The sequence below is a fragment of the Paramisgurnus dabryanus genome, chromosome 22 (assembly GCF_030506205.2).
Source record: "Paramisgurnus dabryanus chromosome 22, PD_genome_1.1, whole genome shotgun sequence".
In the NCBI taxonomy this organism is placed as follows: Eukaryota; Metazoa; Chordata; class Actinopteri; order Cypriniformes; family Cobitidae; genus Paramisgurnus; species Paramisgurnus dabryanus.
Genome location: NC_133358.1, coordinates 17,057,630 through 17,083,258, shown reverse-complemented (window position 1 = coordinate 17,083,258; position 25,629 = coordinate 17,057,630). Strand labels below are relative to the sequence as shown.

Sequence of the window (25,629 nt, the reverse complement as noted above, 5' to 3'; positions counted from 1 at the left end):
ATTTAAATTTGCAATATCATTTTTACACCATATGCTTTCACATTTACATACAATAAGGGCAGATTAGGTAACCTAGTCTTATTTATTATTATTATTATATGTATTTATTTATTGAATTAATCAGATGATTTCGTAATACAACAAGGTTGTATTAAACATTAGTAAATGCATTAACATGAAAAATAATTAACAATATAGCTTTTCAGCAAGTATTAATTCTTGTTAATGTTAGTTAATGTCAATACAGTTATTTAGTTCATGCATTAACTAATGTTAACAGTTACAACGCTTGATAAATGTATTAGTAAATGCTGAAATTAACATGAACTAAGATTCATAAATGCTGTAGAAGTATTGTTATTTGATAGTTCATGTTAGCTAATGCATTAACTAATCTAAACAAATACAATCTTGTTGTAAAGTGTTATCGATCATTTAGATTAGTTCACAACCCACACGTTGCGGTGGACACAAATAAAGAGGGGTGCACAGATAGTAAGCTTTCACTGGCAAAGCAGCACACAACTCTTTCCTCCATTAAAGGGCCTTGTTGTCACTTTCAGATATTTACATCATGGTTTATGGTAAGCCACATTTCTGAATTGTGTTACTTTGTGGAACTGGATGATGTCAAATGATGTCTTTAAATACAAATGTACAACAGTACAGTGAAGCAGGGCTCTGCATTGCAACTCTTTCACTTGCATATATGCCCTTAAATGATTTACAAGCATAATGGATGAGTGAAGACTAAAACCTTCTGTAAATGTTATAATGTTAAGGTTATATTATACTTTTATACATTTATACTAGTTCCTGTGGCTTACCATAAACCATGATGTAAATATCTGAAAGTGACAACAAGGCCATTAATCAGTACAGACATGTTCCAATGTCGAGGGGAAATAAAGGTGGGGATGCTGATGCTGGGGATGAAGGTGGTGTTGCAGCCAATGGAAGGTTGTCCAGAGGCTGGATTTTTACACATTTTAAAATGTTGATGTACAGAAACAGCAGTGAAAGTGTGGGATCGTCTGCACTTGAGACCATGCTTGATGATAAAATCTAAAACATAGAAAGCATAAATTAGCATCATTGTCTTGTTTACATGTTTTGTACAGTGCATTGCATATAAACAGCTTTTGTGATGAATCACCTTGCTCAAGAGCACAACATAAAGTGTATTTCTATACATGTTTTTAACTTGTCATAAGTAATGTAACGCAGAAAAACTATTATAACAACTGAAATAAAGTAGTTTAAATTCAGACATCCCAAAGGTTTCACAACACAAGAAAATATTAAATGAACAATATGTTTTTAGTTTTAAATGCAAGAAAGAAATTACTATGACATGCACAAACAGAAAGGTTCAACAAACATGATGTTTATCACACACAGTATAATTAAAATATTTAATTCACACACACATACCTTTTAGTTGAACTGCATGATTTCAGAGCTCGTGTAAATGCTTATTTACAGTAGGCACCGTGATATAGAGAGCAGAAGATCCTGTCCTCGCAAAAGTATTGTCTGGTGCACCTGTGCAGGTTCAACAAATATTTAAATAAAAACAATAAAAAATATAGCTGCAAGCAGCGATTACCGGGGTTCAAGCTATTTGGGATCACAAGACGTTTAAGGACATGGCCATATAGATATTCTGCATTGTATATTGTACACACACGCATTTACCTGAGAAAGGAGAAACAAGACTGTTAAAGAACAAGACTTAAAATTGACATGGTTACACACTCATTTGGTATGTAGTTTTTTAAAATAAAAAAGTCTTACTGCAAATGTCATGTAAGTGCCTCCAAAATTATGTTCACGTTTCACAGCTATCATAAAGTGACATGAGTGTTAAAACTGATAACTGAGAACAATTGAAGTGGTAGTCTTTCACTAAATGTGATTTTAATATTATAACAGTAAAATCATGAAGTTAAAGGTGCAGTGTGTAAATTTTAGCGGCATCTAGTGGTGATGTCACGAAATGCAACCAATGCCTTATTACACTGCTCACCCCTCGCTTTTGAAACACATAGAGAAGCTACGGAGCCGCCACCAGACAAACATTTCATCTTCGGAGACAACTTAGTAAAAAAAATGTCCGTTAAGGGCTTCTGTAGAAAAATGGCAGAACAAAATGGTGACTTCCATGTAAGGGGACCCTAGGTGTATGTAGATAAAAAGGTCTCGTTCTAAGGTAATAAAGGATTTTAAGAATTCTAAGACAACATTTGAAGCTTTATAACTTTATTGGGTTGTTTCCCACAGGTTTAAATTGATGCATGACTAGCCATTAGTTATGTAAAAACATTTAGGTACTTTTTACAAACAAACCTTATAAAAACATTACTGGTGTACATCTTAAGACAAAACTATGGCCCTGATATATTTAAAGGTAGGCCAGTGTAAGCTATTTTCAAGTAAGACAACTAAAACTTAAGCCTAAATTTTAGTCTGGAACTACACTTAAACCAATGGTCATTAACATTAATCTCTAAGACTAGTATTCAAAGTTAGTAATACATTTTTACCTTTTTGATTGAAAATAACTGTTTTAATTATCATGTGAAAAAATATTTAAATTATTTAAATTATATTTAAATCCAAATAGTAAGACTGATTAGCCCTAACTAACTACTAGTTATTCAGACTAGTCCTTAAAGTCTTAATTATATTTTTTATATTATATAGTTTTTTAAATAACATTACTAAAATAGTATGTATCATTTTTTATTACGAGTTGAATTTGAATCCTGAGCAGTTTTAACCTAACAGACATGTTACTATAACAACAACTCTAGGATGAGCTTCGAAGAACCAAATAATTCAACATGAAGCTAAATTGTCAACAATGAAATCCAGCTAACCGAGTAATCTACGTATGAACAACGGACCCAGCAGTGAAAGCTTTTAACAACTATAGTGTATACAGCTCTTGCTTTAGAAGTCCCACAATCAGTTATAAAAGAGGTGGATATTATTTTGTTTAATTTCATATGGAAGAACAGACCGCACTACATTAAAAAGTCAATTCTATTCAATCCAGTTGAGGAAGGAGTTTAAAATGTACTAGATTTTAATACTGCTAACTGTGTTTTTTTTAAATAAGTGGATAAAAAGTTACTGAAGTTGCAAAGGTAGTATATGGAACATCATACCAGAAATGATTTTTAAGAAATTGGGTGGTTTGGAATTTTTTTGCGATACAATTTTGATATAAACTTTTCTCCACATAGATCTGTTATTTGGAATAACAAGAATATTCTATACAAAAACAAATCCTTATTTTATAGAAATTGGTATGATAATAAAATAATATTAGTGAGGCAGTTATTTAAAGATGATGGTCACCTATTTAATAATTGTGAATTCCTCAATCACTATAAGATTCCAGTAACTGCTAAGGAATTTGCAGTTGTATTTGATGCCATACCTAGTGGACTTATTCAACTATTTCAAGGTTATACATCTTATGATTGGTACTCCTTACATAATACTCAGTTATGTATCAAAGAAGTAAATATTCCAGAAAAAAAAATTAATAACTTTTTTATAAGAACACTATGTAGAAATGAATATTTGCCTAGATGTAAACCATACTGGAACTCCTTATATAGTCAACGTGTATGGAAAGAGGTTTGTAGTTTATCACATAAATACTGTCTCATGAATAAGGTTAGAGAAATTACTTATAAATTGGTTCATTTAATTTATCCAGTGAAACAAGTAGTCTTTAGATTCTAAAGAGATATAGAATTTACTTGCATTTTTTGCAATTTGGAAGTAGAATCCATAAAATATTTTTTTATCCATGTATATTTACTTAATCTTTTTGGATTGATGTGGAATACTTGATATTTAAACTCACAAAATATTAATTCAGTTGGCGGGTAAGGATATATTTTTGTATTATAAAAGTAACTGTGTGGAGAAAGACTTGTTAATCAACTTATTGATTATATATGGAAAATTTCACATCCATAAACAAAAATGGGCAAATAATAAACCCAATAGCATTTTATTTAGAACGGAATTAAGAAATTATTTTGAAACTATTAAAAGTCTAAAAAATAAAAAAGCAAAGCAAATATATAACATTTTTTAAACCTTTTCTTTTATTGAATTATTGTAGAATATCCCCATGTTGTTGTTAATTTATTTATTATTTTTTTGATCCATTGTTATGTTGAATGTTAAATAAGCACATTATAAACCTCTTGTATGTATGCAATGTTTTTGATCTTGAAATGAATAATAAAAAAAGCTTTTAACAACTACCCAATTATTAATCCTCTACTGCCATCTAGTGGATAAAATGTCAAAGTTTGGATTTTAATGTTGGTTTAACTCTAATCTGCAGTTCAACCTTTAAACAAGTTTTAATTTAAACTATTTGATTTTAATATTATAGTAGTGAGTTTGTAAAATTAATATATATATATAGAAATTATTCATATTTTAATTTGATAACAGAAGTGGAGATAATTAGATTTTATTTCAAGTTAATAGACACATTTGTCATTTAATACTATTGTTGTTTTTTTAAAAACAGTTTTAATACATTTTGATGATTTGATTATAAAATAAAACAAATATAAGATAGGTTATAAAAGTCAGATGATAAAACATGTAAAGTCAGTCTAGAGTAAGATTTCTACTTCTTAGTTTTCATATTTCTATTCAGAAAGAAACCACCCTGCTGAAAAAAACAATAAAACCATTACAGAAAATTGTAATTGTTTCTGTTAAAATACCAATAGGAACCATTAGCTTTTACCATTAAAACCACTACACTATAGTGTATTTTGGGCCATATTCTATTAGAAACAATACATAGAACCAACAAAACCAATACATAGAACCAATAAAACCAATACATACCATTAGAGACCAACAAAGACAAAACAAGGTTTTTTAGCAGGGCAAAGGTCAATTCCTACACAAGCATTATGTCAATACATCACCTTAATTACATAAATTTGTTTGCTTGTTTAAATATTTGAGACTATTTTTAACAAAAGTAATTGTTCTTATAGAACATATATATTCTTTGACATAGATATTGTGTGCAAACTTACAAGTATTTCAGATGACAGAGTCTCTGTCATATTATAGTAGGCCTAAAATTAGTACTAAAGTACATATTTTTATATGCCCATACATAACTGATCCAGTTGTGTTGTTTATATCAAATGGAGTTAATAACAAATATGGTGTCATTAAGCAGATGTCAGTCAGATTTGCTATCAAGCACTAATTTGTGTTCACACATGTGCTGTGCTAGAGTAAGTTTTCAGTAAATCATTTACATTTAAAACAACCACTTGTATCATAACATTACAATTTCATTGCAATAATTATATAAACAATTATTAAAAACTTTATAAGACACATCATGACATGTTTATGTCATGGAAAATAGATTAGAATACTAAAGCTACTGATAACCAAATATATATTCTCTTTATGTATGATTATTAGTTATTATTTCTAATGTTGGCCTGTTCTTTAAGGATCCACATATTTACAGCAATCTTTTTCATACCTTTAGGATTTGAAGAATTCTAAGACAACATTTGAAGCTTTATAACTTTATTGGGTTGTTTTCCACAGGTTTAAATTGTAAGACTGATTAGCCCTAACTAACTACTAGTTCTTCAGACTAGTCCTTAAAACACAGTCTTAACTGAATGGCTACTTTATGTTTATTCAACCAGCCCTAGTCTTGGAAAGACATATATTGTCTGATCTTAATAAAACTATTAATATTTTGTCATAAGCTTCACATTACTAGTTAATTAGTTATATATACTTAGTCTGGTCCATTTTGAAAATGTCATATTTCAAAATGCTTGAATTGATTACCTCAAGTCTTTGAGGTAAATGACTGCAAATCATTGAATCTTATAATAATTTTTATACAGATGCAAACCCATGGACAAAAGGAACATAACAGCAGCTACAAATGAAATAACGAATACAGATTACAAATGGTGCCCACATCACTATGTGACATCACATCAAATCTAGGAATACAACGGCAAAAGTTTATCTTATGTTTCATATTGATATTTGCCCAGATAGTACAGCAAATTCACAAAATTGTTTTTCATATAAACATAGAGCAGTACTTTCAACTCAGCGAAATGCAGTGGTTTCTCGAGACCCAATGCTCGGCACATTTTGTATGATTATCTCATCTGACACAATCAGTTCAGTTCATACAAATCTCTACTAATGATTAAAGTAGATTTGTTTAAAATAGAAGACTTTTGTATATGTGCAGATCAGTGGGCCTCCAGGAATAGGACAGTTAACGTAACACCCGTTGTTCTAGATGCAAATATTTCCGGAATGATGAGCCAAAAATCCTCACAGACACTTGAGAACATAAGACACACAGGCCCATCAGTTTAGTTGTAATCGCACACCATTACGCTGGACTCGTACATGGTCAATGCTGGCTGACTGTTGGTCGGCATGTTTTCTAAGATATGTAATTATCCTAATAGACCCTTATAAGAATCTGAAAGCAGATGTTAAGTGCAAAATAACAAGTAGGTCATACAAATATTTATGTGTCGTATACATATGCCATAGTCATCGTTCTTTGTTCTTAGGTTATAGCGCCACCTAGTGGACAATCTCTGGAATTTTTTGCATGTGACCTCAGCCTAGGTCTATACATATGTGTACCAAGTTTCGTGTTGATATCTCATTCCTATCATAAATGATAACCATTGTAGTATTTGTGGCCCCGCCTCTTCTTACTTTTGACCGTGGTGTTGCTACCAGGAGTGCAAAGTTCAACTTTTTTTTGATAATTATTGATATTCAGTGTCTAAGGAATGTTCTAGCACTTGATTGGTTCAGATCGCTCAAAAAACCTAGGACTAGTTCGCAAAAGTAGGTTTCAAAGAAAATGATGAATATCTAATAAACAATTCGACTGAGACAAGTGCTTCTTGAGGAAAAGTTATTCATTGTAAGTACCTCTATTAAATGATATGAAGATCTTGTTGATATCTGAAACACTGCATAATACAGAATCACTTAAACACCGCAAAAACGTGATAGCGCCTCCCGGAGGCCGAATTTTTTCTTACTCTGCACAGACCTTCATGGCCAAGAGACAAACAGGCCCACCGCGTTTCGTTTCGATCGGGCTCCGTTAACCCTGTCTAATAGCTGCTTTTTATTGATTGGCCGATGGCGGCCATGTATTTTTGACCTACGCGAAATTCCTTTCTCACACAGATAGTACCCTAGACCAAGAGTACCCGTGCCAAATCTCAAGTTGATCGGTCCCATATTTCTCTAGTTACAGCCCTTCAAAGTTGAGGTAGTGTTATAGCGCCAACTAGTGGTCAAGCAATGTAATTTTTTTCACGTGACCCCAGAATAGCCCGCTGTATATGTGTACCAAATTTGGTTTCGATACCTCTTTCCAATCCCAAGTTATAGCCATTTAAGTCAAAGAGGCTCCGCCCATTGGGGGCGTCTGGGCGTGGCTTGACGACGACGAACATAAAGTTCAACTTTTTTTTGATAACTTTTTATATTCACACTCCAAGGAATATTACAGCACTGGAACGGTTCCGATCGGACAAAAAACCTAGGACTAGTTCGTTTTTATTTTTTTCGACAAAATCGAAAATAGCGGAAAATTTTTAATGACGGAAATGAAATCGGAGATATACGTTTTATTCGACTTGACGCAAGGAATCCAGGGATATAAGACACTTGACATTTGGACCAGAATTGTGGAAGTTATGAGCATCAACGCGTTTGCCATCGCTGTAGCGCCCCCCATAGGCCGATTGGGGTGACACTCTGTCAACTTCGCGCACGAATGAGACCTACCATTTGGCCAAGTCTCAAGTCTCTAGGCCTTACGGTTTGGTCTGCACGATCCGTTTTACGGCAGAAGAAAAATAATAAAAAGAAATATAGCTGCAAGCAGCAATTGCCGGGTTTCGAGCTTTAAGGCAACGTCAAAAACCTCACACTTCGCTTACCAGGCTGAGCAGTTAAACCCGAACACAGCCACAATGAATGTTAGACCACCTCGCTTCAGAAAATGAAAGAGATGGTCAAAAAAGGATCATACAGACTATGTATGCTTACACACAGGTGCGCCTATAAGACAAACATGTAATGTCCTTAATGTGACGTTATGAGGATAATTTGTTAAGGAGAATTAGTTTTTCAGATTTATAACGTAACATACAATTCAGAAATGGCCGTGTTTAGTTGAACTACAAGGCCATTGAGTCGTGGTATGGTGCAATGGTGCAAACAGACTGCACAAGTGTACATAAGAAACAAACACAGCAGCGCAGCAGACCGCAAGGACCTACAGTGAACATCAAACACAGCTGGAAAGATAATGCTTGACTTATTTAATGTCCTCCTGAATTGTGTTATGATAACCCCAGGCAGGGCCGCCTTAACCTAATGTGAGGCCCCGGGGCTAAGAGGTTTTGTAGGCCCCCCTTCCCCTCGATTTATAGTCTAATTTTTTTTTTAAGTGTAATATCTAGGTACATCACAAAATGCATTAGTTTCTTTCGAGACATACAACAGTGAGTTTTCCCTCTTTGAGCCAGAAAACACCATAATATTGTTATTAACATATCACTGAGCCCACTTGAGCATAAACACAAGACACTTTATTTAACAACCACACACAGCAACATGTGGTGATAATAAAACCAAAATGTGTGAAAGTATATATGTTTATAAGCTTTATATTTATATAGTTTTTGGAAAATACAAATTTGCAGAAAATTGCCACTCACAACTAAATGCTCACCACAGTTTTAAAAATATAATAAGTTAAAGTTAGTTTTAAAGTGAAAATGCATTAATGATAACAAAAGATAAGTCTTTATAGACAGAATCTTGTTAAATGCATTAATGACAACAAAAGATAAGTCTTTAGACAGAATCTTGTTTTTTAATCAGTTATTTATTTTGTAGGCTATTGAAGATATAGTATGCATTGTATTTAGTATTTATGCATACATAAGCATGTAAAACGACCAAGTATGAATATGCACAAGACAGACAGGGAACATACCTGTATATAAGATCTTAAGATAATGAGATTATAATGGTGCTATCAGGGGATGATCATTTGAGATGGTCTAGTCGCTCTTTACTTTCTTAGACTTGCACCTTTACCGTTGCGTCTCTTTCTCGTCTTTCTAAACCAACAGATGTGTGTACTGTGAGCTAACGTCGCGTCAAACATCGCTCCAGCTGCGCACGCGTCACTGATATAAACGCGAGTAAACTTAAACTTTATAACAATTAACAGCATTATGTGCGGGAACTCCTTTCTTAATTTAGCGGCACAGTTTCTTGTGCACGTTTGGAGAGACTTCTGCATGCCAGAGACTCAGACAGCTGCACGAGCACAGAGAGCGCAAACAAGCGAGCGCGCGCGCGAAAGAGAGAGAGACCTGCACCTCAGTGCTTATTATGAAATTTCAGAAATTACTCTTTCATTTGTTGGTGGATTATTTCCCGTTTCTCTGTCACACTCAGTCTAACATGCAGGAATGTCAAGTTGACAACGCGCACATAATTACATCACGCGGAATAAAAAATATGTTACGTCTAACATTTTATTTCACGTTAAGTTACAACGGACCAATCAGCAGCCATGTAACGTGCAATTAGAGTGATTGACAGAAAACCTGACAAGTTACAAAACAATATGACCTTTTCAGCTCATCATGAACGCAAACTTGGGAGGCCCTTGAACTTGGGAGGCCCCTGGGCTTCAGCCCAGGTAAGCCCGTGCATTAAGGCGGCCTTGACCCCAGGACTAAGCACAAGGCAAAACCGGGCATGTTTGGTATCGTTGGACTCTGCAACAATTCAGGACTCCTGTGAAAAAAGTCCCATGAAAATACGGTGACTGCAGCCAAAGTTGTAGGCATGTAAAATATGCGTCCGAAACTGCAGGCTCCCTCAGGTCCTGACTGCCATCAGAATTACCGAGTACAATGTCATTACGCATACGTTTGGTGAAGATACAACCTTAAATACATTAGTTATCAGCAAGAAAACGGCTCTCATTCAGTGAAATCTCTCCGCTCTCTACTCACTTCTAAGTGAAAATAACAAATAAGCACAGGGTGGCGCTATGACAAAATTGTGCATGCAACGTCAGGTCATACCTTTGTTACATCTAGCTAGTATCATGGCTAAACACTTCAGTTTAGTGAAAAAACTGTTGTAAGACCATTGGGCTCGCTCAATGTCAAAGGTTTTGTTCAATTATGAGGCCAACTAGTGGTGCAGGCATATTATTTTTTGGGTATTGCCTCAGACTCTGCTCAGACATCAGTGTATCAAATCTGGTGAAAAAATGTCATTTCGTTGCAGAGGTATAACCATTTATGTGTAAAAACGACAAATTTTGGGGTAATTTTTCGTTTTTTGTAATTTTCGGCCATTTCTGATAAAAATTTTAACATAACGCCAATAGACTTTTTTGTTCAGAAGGTAATGCAATGTTCTTCCTATGGTCGTTTCGAGTCGATCGGAATAACCCTCGCGGAGTTATTCACGCGTGTTTTTTAAGCGCTATTTTCCTGTGCAGAACTAACTGTAAGGTGAAACCTGGCATGCTTGGTATCGTAGGACTCGGAAACAATTCAGGATGCTAAAAAAAACAACTCCCATGAAAATCTCTTGACCACAGATAAAGTTATAGGCGTAAAAGTTGGAAGCATTGCATAATCACAGTATTTAGTGCCATTTTCCCCGTTATAGCGCCATCTAGTGTCCGATCGGCGAGATTTTTATATCACGACCTTAGACCGATGGCCTACACATATGATTCAAGCCCTATGATGATATCTCAAACGCCTCTCGAGTTATGGCCGTTTAAATGTTTTAAGCTCCGCCCAGTTCGGTTTTTGGCCACTCCTTGCATGTTTGAATACAAATTTCAACTTTTTTTCGATAATTATTCATATTCACACTCCACAGAATCAATCAGCCTTGGTTAGGTTCGGATCGGGCAAAAAACCTAGGACTAGTTTGCAAAAGTATATTTGAATATTATCGTCAATAACTAACGAACCGTTTGATTGACAGCAATGCATCAAGAGGCAAAGTTTTTCGTCATGAGCCGATCTATCATATGATGTCATGTTTTTGTGTGTATGTCAAACGTCACGTGATACAGGCACCGAAATACGGTATTACGCCCCCTAGTGGCCAAATTACACCACAAATCTTACAGGCCTTCAGGAGCAGTACACGAAGAAGCACAGTGCGTTTCCTTCCAATCGACCTCCGTTAACCCTGTCAAATCAGTCCTCAACATTCATTGGCTGATGACGGCCATGTTTTTGGAGAAACGCCAATGTCCTTCTAGACCCTCATGGTACATTGCACAAAGACACACCATACAAAATATTAAGTGTATCGGGCGAACGGTTGTGTAGTAATAGCCATTCCCGAGCTCAAGCCTGTTATAGCGCCACCTAGTGGCCAAAATCGGCATCTTTTTTACTGTGACCCCGGACTGAGCTAGTACACATGTGTACCAAACCTCGTTAAGATATCTCAAACCGTTCACCAGTTATAGCCATTTCAGTGATGGTAGGCTACTTCCTGTATGGAGTTTTGGCGCCCCTTAGTGACCCTAAAGCGAAATTTCAAATTCTGTTCGATAATTATTTACCTACTCACTCCACAGATTTCTCCTGCATTGGAACGGTTCCGATCGGGCGAAAAACCTAGGACTAGTTCATTTTGGCTTGAAATGTATATTATGCAAATTAGCGGAAAAATTTGCAGACCGGAAATGAAATCGGAGATATACATTTTTTAAGTTTGGAGCCAGGGATTACAATGATACCAAACACTTGAGTGTATGATGTCCGCTTTAGGAGTTATGAGCCCCAACACGTCGAGCATTGCTATAGCGCCACCTATGGGCCGATTTGGCTGATTCACTCTATCTGAGTAGCCTGCTAATATACAACCAGTTGACCAAGTGGCAAGTTTCTACGACTTACGGTTTGGGCTGGGCAACGCGTTTTACCGTGGAAAAATAATAAATAATAATAATAATAAAACAGACAAATACAATAGGTTTTTAAGCACTTCGTGCTCAAAACCCTAAATATAGCTGCAAGCAGCGATTAGCGGGGTTCAAGCGATCTGGGACCTTAAAGGGGTCATAGCGTGAAAATCTGACTTTTTCCAAGTGTAAGTGCTATAATTGGGTCCCCAGTGCTTATATCAACCTAGAAAACATGAAAAAGATAAAAAATAAAATAATCGAGAGCACAATTGAATTTCAATTACAACAAACCACCATCATTGTGATCAGTGTTTGCATTTCATCCACTCATTTGCATTTTAAAGGAAACACCCAAAAACTGCACAATTTTGCTCAGGCCTACAAAGTGTCAATTTTAACATGCTATAATAAATGATCTGTGGAGTATTTTGAGATAACACTTCACATACACACTCTGGGTACACAAACAATTTATTTTACATCTTTAAAAAATCTCATTATATGAACCTTTAAGACCTTTAAGGGCATGCCTGTTTAGATTTGCTGCATTGTTATCAAATATACTTAGAATATGAAATACTAACATGTTACCAATTAGGTAAATTTTCTGAAGAGAAAATTATGTGGTGCATGCTGTTGCAAGATTTGTCACACAAAATGTTTCAAAAATTGTTAACATGAGACAAAACAGCCCACCACAATTTCTCTACGATGTTCTGATATAGAGATATAGGTCTCATATGGCTAATCTATAACACAGCAATGATGAAGAATAAGCTAAAACACATACATGCATTTACACACAGAAGCAGAAATGGCAGGGTTAGGAAATAAGACTTTGAAATAAATGACCAATCTCCATATGCTTGGTGTCCTTTAAGAGTTCATCAACCTATTTAAATGTTTATCCTATGTTCGAATGTCACATGACTGTTAAAACGGATACCGTCAGAATGATTGACGAAATGTTATTTTAACATAATAATACTGACTTCATAAAGTTAAATCATGCATCCATTGATGAAACCCGTGAACACAATTTCATTGAGTATACATTTTAAATACTAAATAATAATTTTAGCCAGCAGATGGCAGAAGATGACCTTCTGCCATCTGTTGGCTAAAATTATTGTTTTCCTTTTACAATTAATTTAACATAAAATTAGTATTGAATATTTAAAAGTAAATAAAGGTAGACACATTTTTAACTCAAATCCTGATAAGCATGCTCTTAAGTATATTAATGAGGGTCTGTGTTTCACACAGAGAGTATATATTTTTCATATAATCCTTTTATTGTGTTATTGTAAGAGAATACTAATTTATGGATTTGGAAACAATAAAGCAAAGTTACATATTTTAATAGAAACATTTTTAGGCTCTGTCATGTTAAATTGTCAAATAGTGGTATAGCTCTGCAATTATTTTCATGTGATTTTAGGCTGGGCCAATAAATAACTGATCCAGATATGTTTTCAATATCAAATTATGTCAATAACAAATGTCATGTTATTTAGTAGATTTGCAGCAGATTTGCTGGTGAGCATTTGTCTGTGTTACTTTCATAAAGTGCTGCTTTTTAGTTGGGTTCTAGCAGGTCATTTATGTGAATAATAACCAATTGCATTATCACATGAAGTTTTTGGTGCAATATTTGAAAAATAACATATAAAAATGTAACAACTTTGTATTATACATCATGTCAGGACACGTTTATGTCATGGAAGGTAGAATAGAATCCTAATGCTACTGATGTAAATAAATGGAGATAATGAAAAACTTTAATCCATATCTTTATGAGTTCCTTTAAACACACATGCTGCAATTCAGTCGTACAAATGGCACCTACACCAATGTGTGACATCACATGAAATCTATGCTTACAAAAGCAGGTATTCAAATTCATTACATTTTGTATTTGATATACCTTTACACACAGAGGACAGAAAAATGTACTGCGCTGATTTTATTGTTGTTGACTGAAAAAATTCTAGTAGTTTTGAAAAGTTGTTTTTGTAATTCAAAGCTAAACAACTAAAGGAATAAGACGTACAATTGGTGATAACAATTTGGCATTCATATTTGCTCACAGACTACAGGAAATTGTATTGCATTGGCTTTAGTGGTGTTGAGTGAAAAACCAAGTATTAGTTCACAAAATAGTTTTTTCATATAAACATAAACATATAGAGCAGTGGTTCTCTACTCCGTTTCTGGAGAACCACTGCTCTGCACATTTTGTATGTTTCTCTCATCTGACACAATCAGTTTAGTTAATAGAGATCTCTACTATTGTGCTGATTATGTGAAGCAGGTGTGTTGAGAACCACTGATCTAGAGAACTGTTTACTTTGCACACATTGTGTTAGATGCAAAGATTTTCAGAAAGATGAACTAAAAATCCTCACAGACACTTGGAAACATAAGACCAACAGTCCCATGAGTTTAGTTGTAATCACACACCATTAGGCTTGACTCGTACATGGTTAATACTGGTTGGCTGTTGAGTGGCATGTTTTCAAAGATAAATAATTATCCTCATAGACCATTATAAGAACCTGAAAGTAGATGTAATGTGCAAAATAACAAGTAGGTCAGACAAATATTTATGTGTCATATACATATGCTATAGTTATGGTTATTTGTTCTTAAGTTATAGCGCCACCTAATGGACAATCTCTGCAATTTTTTGCATGTGACCTCAGCTTGGGTCTATACATATGTGTACCAAGTTTCATGTTGATATCTCATTCCTATCATAAATGATAGCAATTTAAGTATTTGTGGCCCCGCCTCTTCGTACTTTTGACCGTAGTGTTGCGACGACGAGTGCAAAGTTCAACTTTTTTTTGATAATTATTGATATTCAGTGTCTAAGGAATATTCCAGCACTGGATTGGTTCAGATCGGTCAAAAAACCTAGGACTAGTTCGCAAAAGTAGGTTTAAGAGAAAATTATGAATATCTAACAAACGATTCGACTGAGACAAGTGCTTCTTGAGGAAAAGTTGTTCATTAAATGTAGCTCTATTAAATGATATAAAGATCTTGTTGATATCTGAAACACTGCATAATACACAATCACTTAAACATTGAAAAAACGTGATAGCGCCTCCCGGAGGCCGAATTTTTTCTTACTCTGCACAGACCTTCATGGCCAAGAGACAAACAGGTCCACCACGTTTCGTTTCGATCGGCCTCCGTTAACCCTGCCCAATAGCTGCTTTTTCTTGATTGGCCGATGGCGGCCATGTTTTTTGAGCTACGCGAAATTCCTTTCCCACACAGATAGTACCCTAGACCAAGAGCACCCGTGCCAAATCTCAAGTTGATCGGTCCCATATTTCTCTAGTTACAGCTCTTCAAAGTTGAAGTAGTGTTATAGCGCCAACTAGTGGTCAAGCGATGCAATTTTTTGCACGTGACCCCAGAATAGTCCGCTGTATATGTGTACCAAATTTGGTTTCGATACCTCTTTCCAATCCCAAGTTACAGCCATTGAAGTCCAAGAGGCTCCGCCCATTGGGGGCGTTTGGGCGTGGCTTGACGACGACGAGTATAAAGTTCAACTTTTTTTTGATAACTTTTCATATTCACACTCCAAGGAATATTACAGCACTGGAACGGTTCCGATCGGACAAAAAACCTAGGACTAGTTCGTTTTTATTTTTTTCGACAAAATCGAAAATAGCGAAAAAATTTTCATGACGGAAATGAAATCGGAGATATACGTTTTGTTCGTCTTGACGCAAGTAATCCAGGGATATAAGACACTTGACATTTGGACAAGAATTCTGGGAGTTATGAGCATCAACGCGTTTGTTATCGCTATAGCGCCACCTATAGGCCAATCGGGTTGAAACTCTATCAACCTCTCCCCAAATTGGGTCCTACCATTTGGCCAAGTCTCAAGTCTCTAGGCCTTACGGTTTGGTCTGCACGATCCGTTTTACGGCAGAAGAAAAATAATAAAAAGAATAAAAATCCATACAAATACAATAGGGTTTCAGCCCTTCGGGCTTGAACCCCTAAATATAGCTGCAAGCAGCGATTAGCGGGGTTCAAGCGATCTGGGACCTTAAAGGGGTCATTGCGTGAAAATCTGACTTTTTCCAAGTGTAAGTGCTATAATTGGGTCCCCAGTGCTTATATCAACCTAGAAAACATGAAAAAGATAAAAAATAAAATAATCGAGAGCACAATTGAATTTCAATTACAACAAACCACCATCATTGTGATCAGTGTTTGCATTTCATCCACTCATTTGCATTTTAAAGGAAACACCCAAAAACTGCACAATTTTGCTCAGGCCTACAAAGTGTCAATTTTAACATGCTATAATAAATGATCTGTGGAGTATTTTGAGATAACACTTCACATACACACTCTGGGTACACAAACAATTTATTTTACATCTTTAAAAAATCTCATTATATGAACCTTTAAGACCTTTAAGGGCATGCCTGTTTAGATTTGCTGCATTGTTATCAAATATACTTAGAATACGAAATACTAACATGTTACCAATTAGGTAAATTTTCTGAAGAGAAAATTATGTGGTGCATGCTGTTGCAAGATTTGTCACACAAAATGTTTCAAAAATTGTTAACATGAGACAAAACAGCCCACCACAATTTCTCTACGATGTTCTGATATAGAGATATAGGTCTCATATGGCTAATCTATAACACAGCAATGATGAAGAATAAGCTAAAACACATACATGCATTTACACACAGAAGCAGAAATGGCAGGGTTAGGAAATAAGACTTTGAAATAAATGACCAATCTCCATATGCTTGGTGTCCTTTAAGAGTTCATCAACCTATTTAAATGTTTATCCTATGTTCGAATGTCACATGACTGTTAAAACGGATACCGTCAGAATGATTGACGAAATGTTATTTTAACATAATAATACTGACTTCATAAAGTTAAATCATGCATCCATTGATGAAACCTGTGAACACAATTTCATTGAGTATACATTTTAAATAATAAATAATAATTTTAGCCAGCAGATGGCAGAAGATGACCTTCTGCCATCTGTTGGCTAAAATTATTGTTTTCCTTTTACAATTAATTTAACATAAAATTAGTATTGAATATTTAAAAGTAAATAAAGGTAGACACATTTTTAACTCAAATCCTGATAAGCATGCTCTTAAGTATATTAATGAGGGTCTGTGTTTCACACAGAGAGTATATATTTTTCATATAATCCTTTTATTGTGTTATTGTAAGAGAATACTAATTTATGGATTTGGAAACAATAAAGCAAAGTTACATATTTTAATAGAAACATTTTTAGGCTCTGTCATGTTAAATTGTCAAATAGTGGTATAGCTCTGCAATTATTTTCATGTGATTTTAGGCTGGGCCAATAAATAACTGATCCAGATATGTTTTCAATATCAAATTATGTCAATAACAAATGTCATGTTATTTAGTAGATTTGCAGCAGATTTGCTGGTGAGCATTTGTCTGTGTTACTTTCATAAAGTGCTGCTTTTTAGTTGGGTTCTAGCAGGTCATTTATGTGAATAATAACCAATTGCATTATCACATGAAGTTTTTGGTGCAATATTTGAAAAATAACATATAAAAATGTAACAACTTTGTATTATACATCATGTCAGGACACGTTTATGTCATGGAAGGTAGAATAGAATCCTAATGCTACTGATGTAAATAAATGGAGATAATGAAAAACTTTAATCCATATCTTTATGAGTTCCTTTAAACACACATGCTGCAATTCAGTCGTACAAATGGCACCTACACCAATGTGTGACATCACATGAAATCTATGCTTACAAAAGCAGGTATTCAAATTCATTACATTTTGTATTTGATATACCTTTACACACAGAGGACAGAAAAATGTACTGCGCTGATTTTATTGTTGTTGACTGAAAAAATTCTAGTAGTTTTGAAAAGTTGTTTTTGTAATTCAAAGCTAAACAACTAAAGGAATAAGACGTACAATTGGTGATAACAATTTGGCATTCATATTTGCTCACAGACTACAGGAAATTGTATTGCATTGGCTTTAGTGGTGTTGAGTGAAAAACCAAGTATTAGTTCACAAAATAGTTTTTTCATATAAACATAAACATATAGAGCAGTGGTTCTCTACTCCGTTTCTGGAGAACCACTGCTCTGCACATTTTGTATGTTTCTCTCATCTGACACAATCAGTTTAGTTAATAGAGATCTCTACTATTGTGCTGATTATGTGAAGCAGGTGTGTTGAGAACCACTGATCTAGAGAACTGTTTACTTTGCACACATTGTGTTAGATGCAAAGATTTTCAGAAAGATGAACTAAAAATCCTCACAGACACTTGGAAACATAAGACCAACAGTCCCATGAGTTTAGTTGTAATCACACACCATTAGGCTTGACTCGTACATGGTTAATACTGGTTGGCTGTTGAGTGGCATGTTTTCAAAGATAAATAATTATCCTCATAGACCATTATAAGAACCTGAAAGTAGATGTAATGTGCAAAATAACAAGTAGGTCAGACAAATATTTATGTGTCATATACATATGCTATAGTTATGGTTATTTGTTCTTAAGTTATAGCGCCACCTAATGGACAATCTCTGCAATTTTTTGCATGTGACCTCAGCTTGGGTCTATACATATGTGTACCAAGTTTCATGTTGATATCTCATTCCTATCATAAATGATAGCAATTTAAGTATTTGTGGCCCCGCCTCTTCGTACTTTTGACCGTAGTGTTGCGACGACGAGTGCAAAGTTCAACTTTTTTTTGATAATTATTGATATTCAGTGTCTAAGGAATATTCCAGCACTGGATTGGTTCAGATCGGTCAAAAAACCTAGGACTAGTTCGCAAAAGTAGGTTTAAGAGAAAATTATGAATATCTAACAAACGATTCGACTGAGACAAGTGCTTCTTGAGGAAAAGTTGTTCATTAAATGTAGCTCTATTAAATGATATAAAGATCTTGTTGATATCTGAAACACTGCATAATACACAATCACTTAAACATTGAAAAAACGTGATAGCGCCTCCCGGAGGCCGAATTTTTTCTTACTCTGCACAGACCTTCATGGCCAAGAGACAAACAGGTCCACCACGTTTCGTTTCGATCGGCCTCCGTTAACCCTGCCCAATAGCTGCTTTTTCTTGATTGGCCGATGGCGGCCATGTTTTTTGAGCTACGCGAAATTCCTTTCCCACACAGATAGTACCCTAGACCAAGAGCACCCGTGCCAAATCTCAAGTTGATCGGTCCCATATTTCTCTAGTTACAGCTCTTCAAAGTTGAAGTAGTGTTATAGCGCCAACTAGTGGTCAAGCGATGCAATTTTTTGCACGTGACCCCAGAATAGTCCGCTGTATATGTGTACCAAATTTGGTTTCGATACCTCTTTCCAATCCCAAGTTACAGCCATTGAAGTCCAAGAGGCTCCGCCCATTGGGGGCGTTTGGGCGTGGCTTGACGACGACGAGTATAAAGTTCAACTTTTTTTTGATAACTTTTCATATTCACACTCCAAGGAATATTACAGCACTGGAACGGTTCCGATCGGACAAAAAACCTAGGACTAGTTCGTTTTTATTTTTTTCGACAAAATCGAAAATAGCGAAAAAAATTTCATGACGGAAATGAAATCGGAGATATACGTTTTGTTCGTCTTGACGCAAGGAATCCAGGGATATAAGACACTTGACATTTGGACAAGAATTCTGGGAGTTATGAGCATCAACGCGTTTGTTATCGCTATAGCGCCACCTATAGGCCAATCGGGTTGAAACTCTATCAACCTCTCCCCAAATTGGGTCCTACCATTTGGCCAAGTCTCAAGTCTCTAGGCCTTACGGTTTGGTCTGCACGATCCGTTTTACGGCAGAAGAAAAATAATAAAAAGAATAAAAATCCATACAAATACAATAGGGTTTCAGCCCTTCGGGCTTGAACCCCTAAATATAGCTGCAAGCAGCAATTGCCGGGTTTCGAGCATTAAGGCACGTCAAAAACGTCAGACGTCGATTACCAGGCTGAGGAGTTGCACCCGAATACAGACACAATGAATGATAGAAGAGATGGTCAAAAACGGATCATACAGACTATTTATGCTTACACACATGTGCACCTATAAGACAAACATGTAATGTCCTTAATGTGAAGTTATAAGGATAATTTGTTAACGAGAATAAGTTATTCAGATTTATACGGAAACATACAATTCAGAAATGGCTGTGTTTAGTTTAACTAAAAGGCCATTGAGTCGTGGTATGGTCATCAATGGTTCAAACAGACTGCGGACGTGCATATACGACACAAACAGCAGCGCAGCAGACCGCAAAGACTTACAGTGGACAGCACATCAAAGATGTCAGACGTCGTCGACCAGGCTGATCCAGCATCCACAAAAACGAAAGAGATGGTCAGAAACAGTTCATACAGACTATGTATGCTTAAACACACGTGCACCTATAGGACAAACATGTCACGTGCTTAATGTGAAGTCATTCGCTTGGGTTCAAGCGATTTGGGATCTTATGACCTTTAAGGGCATGCCTGAGTAGATTTGCTGCATTGTACAAAATAAATGATGAAAAGTAAGCTACCAGACACACTTGTTCATAGTTGTCGTCATAGCCGAACCCCATGTCTCTAAGATGTTCTGATACTGAGATACAGCTCTTGCTAAATGGTTGCTAGGGTATTCTCATTGGTTGCTAGGGAGTGAACTGCAATCCACCAATGATTATACTCAAAGCCATGAAAGGCACAATCTATGATGACTCATGATTTTAGATGTAAGGTTGCAGTATTTTTAAGTGAAAATAACAAATAACCACTAGGTGGCGCTATGTCAAACTCGTGCATGTAACCTCGGGTCATGACTGTGTTACATGTAGCTAGTATCACGGCTATTCACTTTAGTTTAGTGAAGAAACAATTGTATGACCATTAGGCTTACTCAATGTCAAAGGTTTTGTTCAATTATGAGGCCAACTACTGGTGTAGGCAAACAATTTTCTTTGTATTGCCTCAGACTCTGCTGAGACATCAGCATATCAAATCTGGTAGAAAAATGTCATTTCATAGCGGAGTTATAACCATTTATGTGTAGAAAACACAAAAAATGAATGTAATTTTTCGTTTTTTGCAATTTTCGGCCATTTCTGATGGAAATTTTCACATAACGCCAATAGAGTTTTTTGTTCAGAAGGTAAAGTTAATTTCTTCCTATGGTGTTTTCGAGTCGATCGGAATAACGCTCTCGGAGTTATTTACGCATGTTTTGTAAGCACAGTTTTTGCAGTGCAGAACTAACCGTAAGGCAAAACCTGGTATGTTTGGTATCGTAGGACTTGGAAACAATTCAGGATGATAAAAAAAACAACTCCCATGAAAATCTCTTGACCACAGATAAAATTATAGGCGTGAAAGTTGTAACCATTGCATAATCACAGTATTTAGTGCCATTTTCCCCGTTATAGCGCCATCTAGTGTCCGATCGGCGAGCTTTTTATATCACGGCCTAAGACCGATGACCTACAAATATGATTCAAGCCCCGTGATGATATCTCAAACGACTCTCGAGTTATGGCCGTTTTAATGTTTTAAGCTCCGCCCAGTTTGGTTTTTGGCCACTCCTTGCGTGATTGAATGTAAATTTCAATTTTTTTTTGATAATTATTTATAGTCACACTCCACAGAATCAATCAGCCTTGGTTAGGTTCAGATCGGGCGAAAAACCAAGGACTAGTTCGCAAAAGTAGGTTTGAACGTTATTGCCAATAACTCACAAACCGTTTGATTGACAGCAACGCTTCCAGAGGCAAAGTTTTTTGTCATGAGCCGATCTATCATATGATGTCATGTTTGTTTGTGTACGTCAAACGTCACGTGATACAGGCACCGAAATACGGTATTACGCCCCCTAGTGGCCAAATGACACCAAAATTCTTACAGGCCTTCAGGAGCAGTACACGAAGAAGCACAGTGCGTTTCGTTCCGATCGACCTTTGTTAACCCTGTCAAATCAGTCCTCAACCTTCATTGGCCGACGACGGCCATGTTTTTGAAGATACGCCAATGTCCTTCTAGACCCTTATGGTACATTGCACAAAGACATACAATACAAAATATTAAGTGTATCGGGCTAACGGTTGTGTAGTAATAGCCATTCCCGATCTCAAGCCTGTTACAGCGCCACCTAGTGGCCAAAATCCGCATCTTTTTTACTGTGATCCCGGAGTGAGCTGGTACATATGTGTACCAAACCTCGTTAAGATATCTCAAACCGTTCACGAGTTATAGCCATTTCAGTGACGATAGGCTACTTCCTGTATGGAGTTTTGGTGCCCCCTAGTGACCCTGAAGCGGAATTTCAAATTCTGTTCGATAATTATTTACCTACTCACTCCACAGATTTCTCCTGCATTGGAACGATTCCGATCGGGCGAAAAACCTAGGACTAGTTCATTTTGGCTAGAAATGCATATTATGCAAATTAGCGAAAAAATTTGCATACCGGAAATGAAATCGGAGATATACATTTTTTAAGTTTGGAGCCAGGGATTACAATGATACCAAACACTTGAGTGTATGATGTCCGGTTTAGGAGTTATGAGCCCAAACGCGTCGGGCATTGCTATAGCGCCACCTATGGGCCGATTTGGCTGATTCACTGTATCTGAGTAGCCTGCTAATATACAACCAGATGACCAAGTGGCAAGTTTCTACGACTTACGGTTTGGGCTGGGCAATGCGTTTTAGCGTGGAAAAATAATAAATAATAATAATAATAAAACAGACAAATACAATAGGTTTTCAGCACTTCGTGCTCGAAACCCTAATAATAAAAATCCATACAAATACAATAGGGTTTCAGCCCTACGGGCTTGAACCCCTAACTACAATAAAAACACTACGTGCCACTTGTGGTGGACGGGAGAATGTTAGCACATCGAGTGTTTAACGCGAAACTCAACATACTCCCGAAAATCACGTCGAGACAGCGATAATTGTAAGATTAAGATTTAATATACATATTAAAGCTCAGTTTATCTTTAAATTACCGTGCAATACTCCGGAGTACTTGATACAGGCTGTACATGAAGTTTAAACAAACTCTATCTGCGCCTGCGCACTTGATGCTGCCACGCCCACTAGATCCAGCGAGGGTGCCCCGCCTCGCTAGAGCTCCAGCTCCGCCCATTTGGCTCTGCAGCGGGCACCACTTGCAATAAACGAAAAACGAATTGACTGAAGTTCAAAGACACTCTTCATTTTTTGTTCAAAAAGGAATAACGATAAAATGATCGCCAAATAACGAAAAACGGGACGTTTTTAATAGGTTTTTCGTTTTTTGATTCTGACACCAAAAACGGTTATTTGGTTTTTCGTTTTGAAACAAAAAAAAGAAAAGCGGTATTTTCGTTTTATAATTACAAACGAATTACGGATTATCCAGAGATCCCCTGACCAGTTACGAAACTTTTTAATTTTTTTTAACTAATGACGCAATACATTTTTGTCGAGGCATAATTTGCGCATTACTATCCTGGTATTAACCATGATATTTTTTTTATTTTACAGGGATTCCCAAAGTGTGGTACGCGCACCCCCAGGGGTACGCGAGCTGCCACCAGGGGGTGCGCGAGAGGAAAAATTTAATGGCGGTCTGTTTCTTTAAGTGGGATTTTTCCATACAATAAATAAATAAAAAAATGAACAGTAAACATTTCCTTTGTAATCGCTTTTATTTTAAATAAAAACTATAATTTATTAGTTTTTGATAGAAACGTAGAAGCCAGCTGCTGTCTTTTTCTACGCACTGCTCTTCTGTTATGCACTGCAGCCGCTATATGCGTGCCAACTTGTTTCATTCATTCCATATATATTATAAATATGCTTAACTGACTGAAATCGGGGAAACTGTCATGTGGGACGTCTTATGATAAAGTTGTTAGTCACGAAGGAGGAGAGGGACCAAGAGAGAGAGACTTTTTTATGGCAAAAATAGAAATAATGAAATGTGACAAGACATGGGCACAGGATACCCGAGCAATGTGTTTTCATGCATGGTAAAGAGACCGCCAATGAATTATATAATAAAATACATAAATACTTACTGTAGAGAACTTATTAAAAGCTTTCATTTAATTTTGTTTGAAACTTGAGCTGTTATAATGAATCTGCAAACTATTATACACCTTTTGTGCGAACAGTAAAGGCTTTCGTTAATGTGTTTGATGGGTCTGCACGTGACGCACTGGTAAACATGAGGAAACCTCTCATATGTCATCTATTAGCTGACGGCAGTAAGTGTACGTTTTTTACCATAGTAAACTCGAATGGCGTCTAAATATCACAGTGGTTAAACGCATACACGGGGGCGCGCATCATCTACGCTGAGCGTAGTTTCAGATGGTGCAATAGGCGTAAATTTTTTTCACAATGTTGGACGTAGCTAAGCCCGACGTAGGACTATTACACCCAACTTCTTAACGTCCGGCTAGTGCAACCGGCCCTTGGTTATTTGCGCATGATTAAACATGAGTATTTATGGTGAGAAAATAAAGCTTTTTTGGATTTTTTTTTAAAATGGGCATTGGGGGTGCGCCAACCCGTTTGGGACATAGAAGGGGGTGCGCAGGAAAAAAAGTTTGGGAACCCCTCAACCATGATATTAACCATCACTTTTATCAAAAGTGAGCAAAAAATCACTCAATCAAAAAATAAAATGACCTCTATTGCATTATTATTTATTTACAGTAGTAACTGTAATAACTGTGGCAATTTAGCTGTGGTTGTAATTTGGCAAAAACGATGGTTACATTTTTGTAAGGGTAAACTTTGTGCAGTTTTGAATAAATCCAGAAGATGGCGTATGACTCCATATCACGTCAACTCTCACCAGCATCTGTGTGTCTTAGTAAGAAGAACCGAGTCAGGGGAATGAATTTCCACGTCAGACTGTTTAGAATGTTTGAAATGGTGGAATTGAAAATAAATTATATTTAAACAACTTCATTGCATTTAAAAATGACTCCATTATGAGTTTTTCACTATTATTTTATAATGCATCATCACGCGTGTCACATCACACTTCACAGGCACAATTGCACTGTAGACACCGGTTTTTATTTCTGATTTGTTCTCCTATCAACTAAATATTGAAATTTTACACCTTACAAATTGATTTTTTTTAATCTGAGGACAAATTTATTGTTAAAAGTATTTAATGTTATTAGTAATTTTAAACCCATCTAAGAAGTCATCTAAACGTTACTATAACGTTATGGGAACGTTATTTTATGGTTGCAAACCAAAAAATAACCATTAAAGAACGTTCTGTATAAGTTATTTTTAGGTTATTTTAAAAATAACTTCTCTGCAACGTTATGGGAACGTTACTTTTATGGTTCCAAAAAAATAACCATTAGAGAACGTTATGTAAAAGTTATTTTTAGGTTTTTTTTAAATAACCACCCTGCAACGTTATGAAAACGTTATTTTATGGTTGCAAAAATAAAACCTAAAACGAACGTTACTAGAACGTT

At 35.9% G+C, this 25,629-nt stretch overlaps 1 long non-coding RNA gene across 1 annotated transcript; it reads right to left on the bottom strand.

Moving 5' to 3' along the window:
* Positions 1-201: 201 nt before the first annotated feature.
* On the bottom strand, positions 202-23,475 carry LOC135785589 (uncharacterized). The gene is made up of 3 exons (XR_010546664.2): positions 23,143-23,475; positions 1,435-1,545; positions 202-1,065 (listed from the first exon to the last, which is right to left on the bottom strand). It is a non-coding gene; the product is annotated as an uncharacterized lncRNA (long non-coding RNA).
* Positions 23,476-25,629: the final 2,154 nt, after the last annotated feature.